Source organism: Lactuca sativa, chromosome 4, assembly GCF_002870075.4.
Source record: "Lactuca sativa cultivar Salinas chromosome 4, Lsat_Salinas_v11, whole genome shotgun sequence".
NCBI lineage: Eukaryota > Viridiplantae > Streptophyta > Magnoliopsida > Asterales > Asteraceae > Lactuca > Lactuca sativa.
The window spans coordinates 94,033,979-94,043,692 of record NC_056626.2 but is presented as its reverse complement, the minus strand read 5'-3'; positions in this window follow the sequence as shown (position 1 = coordinate 94,043,692).

The window sequence follows — 9,714 nt, the reverse complement described above, 5'->3', positions numbered from 1 at the left end:
CTTGTTACTTATTACCAGTTGACAAGAAGAATTACGTATTCTATAACTGATTAATTGGAATGATAAAACCCTAGCTAGGTGATCAAACTAACAAGAATCAAAATCAAACATTCTTTAAGAACAAAACTGAAGAATCTAGATAGAAACACAAATCAAAAATCAGATCTGATGATCAATCACATGAAAAGTACTTGTGTTATGCAGAACTGAAAACTAGGGTTTAGCCAAACATGGCTAAAGTATGAGCAAAACAGATAAAAAGAGACATCAAACAACTAATCTTACTAATCTACTTGAAGGAGATGATCCACAATCTTCAGATCTTCAGAAATTCATGAAATTAGAGAAGAAACACCTCCAAAATCGTATTTTTGTCGTCTGATACCTCTGGAATCGTCAACTTAGGTTACTGGACGGCTATCAGGGTCTATTTATACGTCCAGCAGCAAAAACGGCGCACCTGCGATCGCATGTACACAACCTGCGATCGTAGGTTTTGAAATAAACACATTTGATGCCGTTTTAATGAAGTAGGATGCTATTTTGACACTTTTTGTCCAACCTACGATCGCAAGGAGACAACCTGCGATCGCAGGTTTTGAGTTTTAACTTCCGGATGAATTTTGGGCACAAAAGAACCTCGAAGGCAACCTGCGATCGCAAGGAGACAACCTGCAATCGCAGGTTGTGCCTATGACGTCCGAAATTTCGTCTAATTTTCAGAGCATTTTGAATCACATCAATCGGAGTTACGGTTCTCGAGATATGGTCAAAATACTGACAGGGGGTCAAAGCTGCCAGCAACATCCTTTAACTTTTGATTGCATATTGTATCTTTGTGTGATCAATTCAATAGAATGTTTCTTGACCAAGACATCTTCCAAACATTCCTCAACATACTCCATAAGTTTCAAGCTCCATTTTAAGCTCCAAACATGCATCCAACTGCTCCCAAAGCACTGCTCCACTCGAACTATCTGAAATCAACATAAAACGTGAGCAGTACGGGAATTCTAACGAAATACATCAGCTGAACATTATTTATCTAAATGACATGAAAATGTACAAAATATGATGCTAAAATGATAATGAAAACTACCCTATAAGATGCATAAAATGGCATCTAACAAATCACCCTATTTTTGGGATAAAACTTGATGTGGTACCTAAGATTTTTGTACCTATTTATGTACCCTATTTATGGTGATTTCATGAAAACTGTTAACATGGAAAATATGGAAAACATCAAGATTTTGGTTAGAACCGGGAATAAGTCTAAGATTTTGATTAATCTAACCTTTTATAATTATCATCTTATAAGTGCATAGTTAGTTTAAGTTTGTTAGGTTATGAAAAAGATTTTGGTTAGTATTACTTTTGTGTTCAGTTCGTTGCCTTAACTTGATGTACACGCGGGTGACCCAGGTTCGATCCCCGCCTGTCACGCGGGTGACCCAGGTTCGATCCCCGGCAATGGCGCCAAAAACTTGATGTACACGAAAGTACCATCTAATTTTAATATTTATAACCTAACAAACTTAAACTAACTATGCACTTATAAGCAGTGTACCTAGTCAGATTACAGTATAGCTTGGGTAAGTCAGGTGTCGATCACAGGGAACAGTGGTGAATTAATTTAAAATATTTGATTATAGGTTACAGGACACACGAAAGGACTAAAGAAATCGTTATTGAATCTCAAACGAACAATTAATTAACAAATCTCGATAAACTAACAGGAAAGCAAATCTCTTCAGGTACTTTGGTTTAGATAAATTACACCTTAAAAGCATAGACAACTGCACACATAAATTCATTTATTCATGTTCACCGATTCCTAAAATGATTAGATTCGTGTTCACTATAACTAATCCTTCAGCAAACAAGTTAATTCAAACAGTGATCAGTTGATTAAACTAACATGTTTCCTAGTGTTCAGTTCGTATCAAGCAAGACTTGTAATAATAGTTAATCAAATTGGTCGTTCAATTAACCTCTTGTTGATGGTCATCAAACAAGGCTCACACGTTAACTTATTTATTCCCAAGTTAATCCTAGTTTCGCATTCGCTATTTCTAGACTTATAATCTTGATGGTCATCAAAGTCATAAGACACAAGTAATCAAGCAGATGTTCATACAACTTAATTTACTTGACAATTAACAGCAAATAATTATCATTAACACATAAGGATCTTTTAACAAGCTTGGCAAGATAAATTAAACATAAACAAACAATTCAATATAGCAATTAGTCCAATAATCAAGGTTTCATTCAATCATAAACTAAAAGTAAAAGGTTTTTACACCTAAACCAGAAACTAAAAACATAATAGTATCACAATGGAATGCTAAACATGGTCACGTTAACAACCCATATGATTACCGACATGTATCCGCTCTCCAATCCTTCCGATCTCTGCTCCCGTTAGCTTAACGGCCTTTCGGCCACCTTCTAGACCATCAAAATGGCATAACAGAAGTTAATTATCAACTAAATTAGGTTAGAAGTCGAATCTCCCCCTCTGGTTAGCTGATAATCGCTTTTTATAACCCTTGGAACCGACTTACGTACGTTGGGCGTAAGTCGGATTACGCTGGGTGTACTGAGAATTTTGTCGCAAAGAGGTTATCCGGATGCAAGCCGTTACGCTGGGTGTAACCATATACTATGTTGGGTGTAACCATATACTACGCTGGGCGTAAGTTGTCTTTGGCCATTACGCTAAGCGTACTTAGCAATTACGCTGGGCGTAATTGCCTCTTCCAACATTTTTCTTTCTTTTAGCTTCTAAGCGCTAATTACGCTCCAGTCTTTTCTTTTGCGCTCTATTGACAACTAATAGCTGCAAATCATAATTCAAAGCCTTGTAAGTACTTTTTAGTTCTAAAAGAGAATAATAAAGGCTAAAATATTAAGATATAATGCATAAAAATATACATAAAAATACACATATCAATGATGTTGGAGTTGTTGTTATTAAAGCTACTGTAAAAGGACGCGAGATAGTGATCACTGAGCGATTTATCAGAGATATGTTGCTGATTGACGATCAACCTAATTTTCCCACGGAGATTGGGATTGAGGACGCTCAGAGAATTCTAAGGAGGATGGGATATGAAGGCACTTCACCTCCAACTTTAAAAAAGCTCTTACCTCCGTATTGGAGATTTTTGGCACATGTGTTCGTTAGCTGCATTTCAGGAAGAAGATCAGGAGCTGATGAAATTTCAATGAGGAATACTGGAGCGATTGTTTCTCTTGTTGCCGGATTAAATTTAAACTTTTCTAGATTTATCTTGGATGAGTTTACGGTAAACATCAGGGCCTCAACCCGGGATACTTTTTTATTGTATCCTAGGTTCGTTCAATTGTTTATCAATACTCAGTTTTCAGATATGGTGAAGGAAATCGATACTCTTGATATGAAATCACCGGGTCCTCACACTGTAGGGCTCATCAAGCAGAACCGGAAAGGAAAAGTTATTTTTCAAGGAAAGTATCCTCTAGAGAAGTTTGGAAAGTTCGCCGAACTGAATGAGTCCTCAGATTCTTATGGATCCTCTGACAAGGCGTCTTCTGAGCCTACATCTTTTGAGAAATCATTTGCAAACGACGATGTTATTACCGTATCTGATGATGAGAATAGAGAAGAAGAAGAGACTCAGACTCCTGAAGCTAATGTGGCGGAAGAACATGATTTGATCCCTGCTAATGTTCAAAGTGACTATGTTGAAAGGACTGTAGCAACTGAGACGGAAGTTGAGGGAGATAAACATGATTCTTCTAATGATCTTGATCTTACTGGTTTTGACGATGATGATATTGTTGCATCTCTTGCAAGTAGTGCTAATTTTTAAACGAATGAGAACCTTGACACGATCTTCAGCAATGTCGATGAAGTCGTTCCTCCAATGACAGAGACAAGGGAGCCTGATGAAATTCTTGAAACTACACCTCCTACCACAAACCAAATGGCGAATACTTCCACTCCAATGGAGACGGTTATAGGATTTCTTCCTCCTGTTTTCTGTTCCTCCTACTATAAAGCCATTCATGACTAATATTACATCAACACAGACCGGTCAACCCCCATTGAAGAAAAGAAGAAGGGATCCAAGGCAGAGTGATCTAATTGTGGATCTTGTTAGTGGCCTTCCAGTACCACCTACCACTACTCCTAGTCTTACTACAACCAAGCTTTTTACTGTAGGACCAGACACCACTTTTAAAGTTGGTGGATCTTCCTTTCCACCAGGGTTTTCTCCCCCTCGATCTGATCATGATGATGCTTTTGTAAGATTAGCCAGGCACTTGGCTGATCAGGAGCAATTTTTGATGCCTCCTCCTCGCGGTAAAGGTACTTCTATTTGGGACGACAGTTCTGGAGGAGACAATCTCACTATCACTGGGTTGCAGAAGGAGATCTCAGTGCTCAGTCAGAAGAACATTGAGCTTGACATCTGTGTTTCAGATCTTCAAGTTGAAAATACAAAGCTGAATGTTCAAGTATCTGAACTTCAATCTGGCAATTCAAAGCTCGGTGTGCAAGTAGCTGATCTTCTTAAGGACAAAGATCTAAAGTCAAAGCAGATTTCTGATCTTCAAGATCATTTCAATCTTTTGACTTCAAGCTATTTTGAGCTAAAGAAGAAGCTTGAGGAAGACCTCGGTGATAAATATCAAACGTCTGATGATGAATACAAAATTAATCTACATACTCAAGCCTTTCCAGTTACCATACCAACTGGTCAGACATCAGGGGTTGTTGATCGTGTTGAAGATGAGCCTTCCCAAGCCCCTCATGTCTCAGTAATAATTCGTGATGCACAGGAGGAAGCAGCTAAGAAGGGGCAACTGTTGTTTAAAAGGAACCCTAACCAAAATGCTTCTTGGGATGAACCTGCAATTACAGTGACTGATCTTGAGGTTGTTCGATTTAGAGATACATTCGGCGATAGATTGGTAATTGTTTCTTGGGGATTTCATGATCCTCTCAATATGTGGATGGTGCTAAGAAAGAGTGGCAACTCTGAGCTTTACAGAGATAGTCATGATTTCAACTCATGGACTAGGGTAGATCTGACAGAATTGTCACGAGCTCCTTTATCAAATCTCACAAACAATCCACAGGCGACCCAGTTCAAGCACTTCCTTAAAGATCAGGTTAAAAAGGGGTTTCCTGCCATGAAAACTGTTGAGTCCGTTATATTGGAGCATCTTGATATTATTGATCCAAAAACCGACAAACCTCTGCAAGTTGTGATGTGGTCTGCAACCAAACAGGTTAAACAGTTCCCTGTGCTTCAGAACTATCAAGACGGATCTCTAGGCTCAATGGAGTGTTGGGTTTTCGATGAGATTACATCAGCTGCTGTAATCAAGCTCAAAAATGGATGTATCTGACTCTATGACCGAAGAGATTTGTTAGAATTTCGAAAGTGGGACATTCATCACCTAAGCAATTTTCAGATATTGGTTGCGGAGGATATTTTTGAGGATGCTGCGAAGGTATATACGACCATGGTTGCTGAGATTCTTAATAAGCGTATGTGGAATGGGGCGATGGGGCAAGCGGACGTTATGGTAGTCAATAAGGGTTAACTTCAAGCTAGCACCAAACCAAGGGGGAGATTGAAAGGCCCAATTAGTGGTTTGGTCTAGGCTTTGCATTGTAATAGTGGTTTTGTATAGATAGAGTATTTTGGTAGGTTTGGTGGTTGTTTACAAGTCTGTAATGAGCTTACGGCCATAAACACCTTACGGCCGTAAACTCTTTTCGATCGTAGTTCCCTATATATAGAGGGTTAGCCAGTCGTATTTTGTTGTTGACGCCTAATTGTTCACGGTCGTATATCGAGTTGTACCAGACGTTTTCAGCAATAGAATGTGTGTAAGCTTGATTTCTTTTCTTTTCTACTATTATTCTTGTTTCTGTGATTGTATTTGCTATTGATCACTAGTAAGATCCATTCTCAGGACCTTACAATTGGTATCAGAGCAAAACCGGCGTCAAAGGCACTCTACAATCGATCTTGGAGCGAGTTTTCATTGATTTGAGACTAAAGTTCGTAATTGATGCAAAAAGGGATTTTAGTCTAGTCGAAAAACTGCAATATTCAAGTTTTCGGCCTGAGCTTACGGCCGTAATCACTGTTTACGACCGCAAACTCTTTAAAATTATTGAACCGTAAAATCGCATTCTTGAGCCGTGAATAAGGAATATGCATCAACCGAAAACTGCTTACTCTTGGACTGTAAACTTCATACCGTGAACCTCTTTCGACCGTAAATTCGGAGTTTACGACCGTAATCTATAGCTTAATCGTAAACATCGTTTATGGCAGTAAATTGTCCTTGACCAGAAGCTTAATTAATCATAAATAATTTAATTTCTATCTCATATTAATTTAAAAAATTATAATGGATTCTCAAAGTCAAACAAATCATCACGAGCTGGATTCAGTAATGGGCACGACCACCCGGATTCCTAGACTTTTATCCGCTGAATGCTTCCCAGAATGGAAGTACAGAATTGAAAAATAAAAAAAATAAAAAAAATAAAAAATCTTAAAATTTCAAAAATCAAAGAAAAATCAGAAAATTAAAAATCCAAAAATAGTGTTATTTTTGTTTTAAGTTTTCTTTTAGTTTTGTTTTGTCTTGAAAAGTGATTTCAGGTATAGATAAGACTCATGGAGTTTGTGTTGAATATTTCTGAGCCAAGGCTTTGTCTGTGAGCATCGAAGAATTCTCATTCGAAGGAGCAAGAAATGAAGATTATTCTTCCAACATTCAATCCTTCAACCCCAGAAGCAAGGTGAAGCTGAAATTGAAGATTATGTGACGGATTGTATTGAAGCCTCCTCAATCAGTCTGCTGCTATCTTGAACCTGCTTAAGTGATCCAGAAGATTTGTTCTCTCTGATGTTCTCTCTGAATATTCTCAAGCTGAAAGCGCCATCTTTCAAGAATCAGTACAAGAAGCCTCCTCACCCAATGTGCGTTCAATGTCAAATCTTAAAGAAAAGCTCTAGTGCTCAAGATGAAGTCATTCATTGAAGATTCATATGTTCATCCTGATGCTATGAAGAAATCGAAAGTTAAAGCTGAAGCCAAGCTCCCATTGAAGATTGACAAGAAGATCCAGCTACTTTTTAGGGGGAGCGTGTTGGGTTAATTAAGAAAAGAAAGCTATAAACCAAGGGGGAGATTGTTGGGTCAAAATATGGTTTATACTTTACTTTTCTGGGCAATTATATTTTTATGTAATATTTTATGAGCTTACAGTCTAGTTTATGGTCAAGTGGGGTTTACGGTCAGTGTTTACGGCCGTAAACCCATTTACGGCCCTTGTTCAGTTAGCCCATATTCCATTGTATATATATAGGTGTTAGGGGTGAGGAGTAGAGATTGATGAACACGAAGGAGTGTACGGTCTAGAGAGAAAGAAGAACAAGTGTGTTTGTGTGTGTGAATATTTTGTATCCGGATCTTCATTCTAATCAATTCATACATAGATTCATTATATTCTTATTCTTCTTCTCTTCTATTTTATCTGACCTCATCCGTTTGATTAGGATTCCGCACCATCAAACGGATCTGATTGATACACAGGCAAATTAGGGACTTACAATAAATCATTAGGTGTATTACACATATTAATCTTGAAATTCTTGACTTTTTCTCTTTTTAAGACAATTTTGACCATTTGACCGAGTTTGACCGCGTTGGCCAAGTTTAACTGAGTTAGTCAGAGTTTGACCGACTTGGTTTGAGTACTTGGTCCGAATATTACCAATTTTGAACGATTTCATCGTTATAAGGCTGAGTTGGCTTAACTCACCTCAATAATAGGTCGATTACAAGTACTCTCCTAGCTGGCCGAGTTTTACAACACTACTCCTAACATATTAATTTCTACCAAAAGGCCTCAATCTAAGCATTGTGATGTTATAGATAAACTTGTTAGTTTTAGGTTTCATGAAACTTTACGGATGTGATTGCCTACACATTGGAAAGTGAGGAAAGCTTTCTAATGTAAGGCAATTATCTTACATCTGTATAGATGGATTGAGAGTAAATGTGAAAATAGCCACTATACTGGAAATTGTTTGATGTCAAAAAGCTTAGACATTCATCAATAGGGGTTTAATAGGAGTTGAATGGATGATGATGAAGATTGAATAGATGTTGAATGGAGAGTGGGTGATGACATGGAGGAGAGGTGAATGGAAGAGTTATATGATCATTGAGTGGTTGGATGAAATAAATCTTTTTATTTTTCAATTAATTTTCTAACCAAATATATGTAATCATATTTTCATATAATTTTTTTAGTTAAACCACAAATAAAAATAACCATATTTTTTGATATGATATTATTTAAGTTTTGTGTTTTTAGGTTCCGTGTTTTTTAATTAATATATTTTCGGTTATTAAATGTTTTATGTTTCATAATTTTTAATTAATGTATTTTTAGGTATTGTATTTTTTAATTGTTATATTTTTATTCTTAAATTTACAATTATGTTTAAAAATTTAATGATGATGACGTGGAAATTCATTTAACGTTGTTGGATTTAATGGAATGTAGATGTTTAAAAGTAAAGTTGAATAAAAATTGAAATGTTGGTGTGTCACTGATGTGACAATCCGTTGAACTATGTAGAGTTTAATGGACTGTGGATGCCTTCAGTTATTTCCAGTATGTAAAAGTCTTTTCATAAAAGTAAACACTAAAGGAATTTTGTGTGTGTCTATATATATATATATATATATATATATATATATATATATATATATATATATATATATATATATATATATATATATATATATATAAGTAGGTTCAATAGAAAATGCATTGCTATGACAACGAATGCTGGAACTAGAGGTGCACAAAACCCGAATCCAGTTTGATCCGATCGAGATCTGAATCCGATATGGTTTCTCTTACGTTATCAAAAATCTGATCCGGTCAAAATCCGATCTAGATCTAGTCAAAATCCTATTCAGTTCCAACCAAAATCTGAATTTGATTCTAATCCGATTTGAATCTGGTTTAAACCGATTTTAGTGGGTTTTAGCGGATTTTGGATGGATTTGGATCTGGTTTTTTGGAAATTCGGTTTATGATTTGGTATCAAATCCGATTTTGAATGTAGGATTACGATCCAATTCATAATCCAGTTTTAAATCTAATCTGATTCGATTTGGTCAAAATCGATTTTGACCCAATTCGGTTTTGAAAACTGAAACTGGTTTTTGTGTGCATCTCTAGCTGGAACAATTAATCAAGTGACAAGTGTCCGTTGTTCGTTCATAAATAATGTATTATAGATGATAATTATATAGTTTACTATAAGGTGATGTGTTGTCATGCTTTCATTGGTTTCAACATGTGTTGCCCTAAACATGCATTTTCCATAGAATCTTCTAATATATATATATATATATATATATATATATATATATATATATATATTGATATTGTTATATTTATACATATATTTACACATTATTTCAATACATTTTAGCTATATTATGGTTAAATACAAAGATACTTGGTGCTTATAAAGTATAAATTCTATTTTGTAGCCAAAAAGGATATTCTCAAGAAAAAGGACCAAGACTAGACAAAGTTTGAAACTTGGAGGTTGGAGCACGCATCAAGATGAGAAGAAGAAAAGAAAACGTGCATAAGTTGTATGT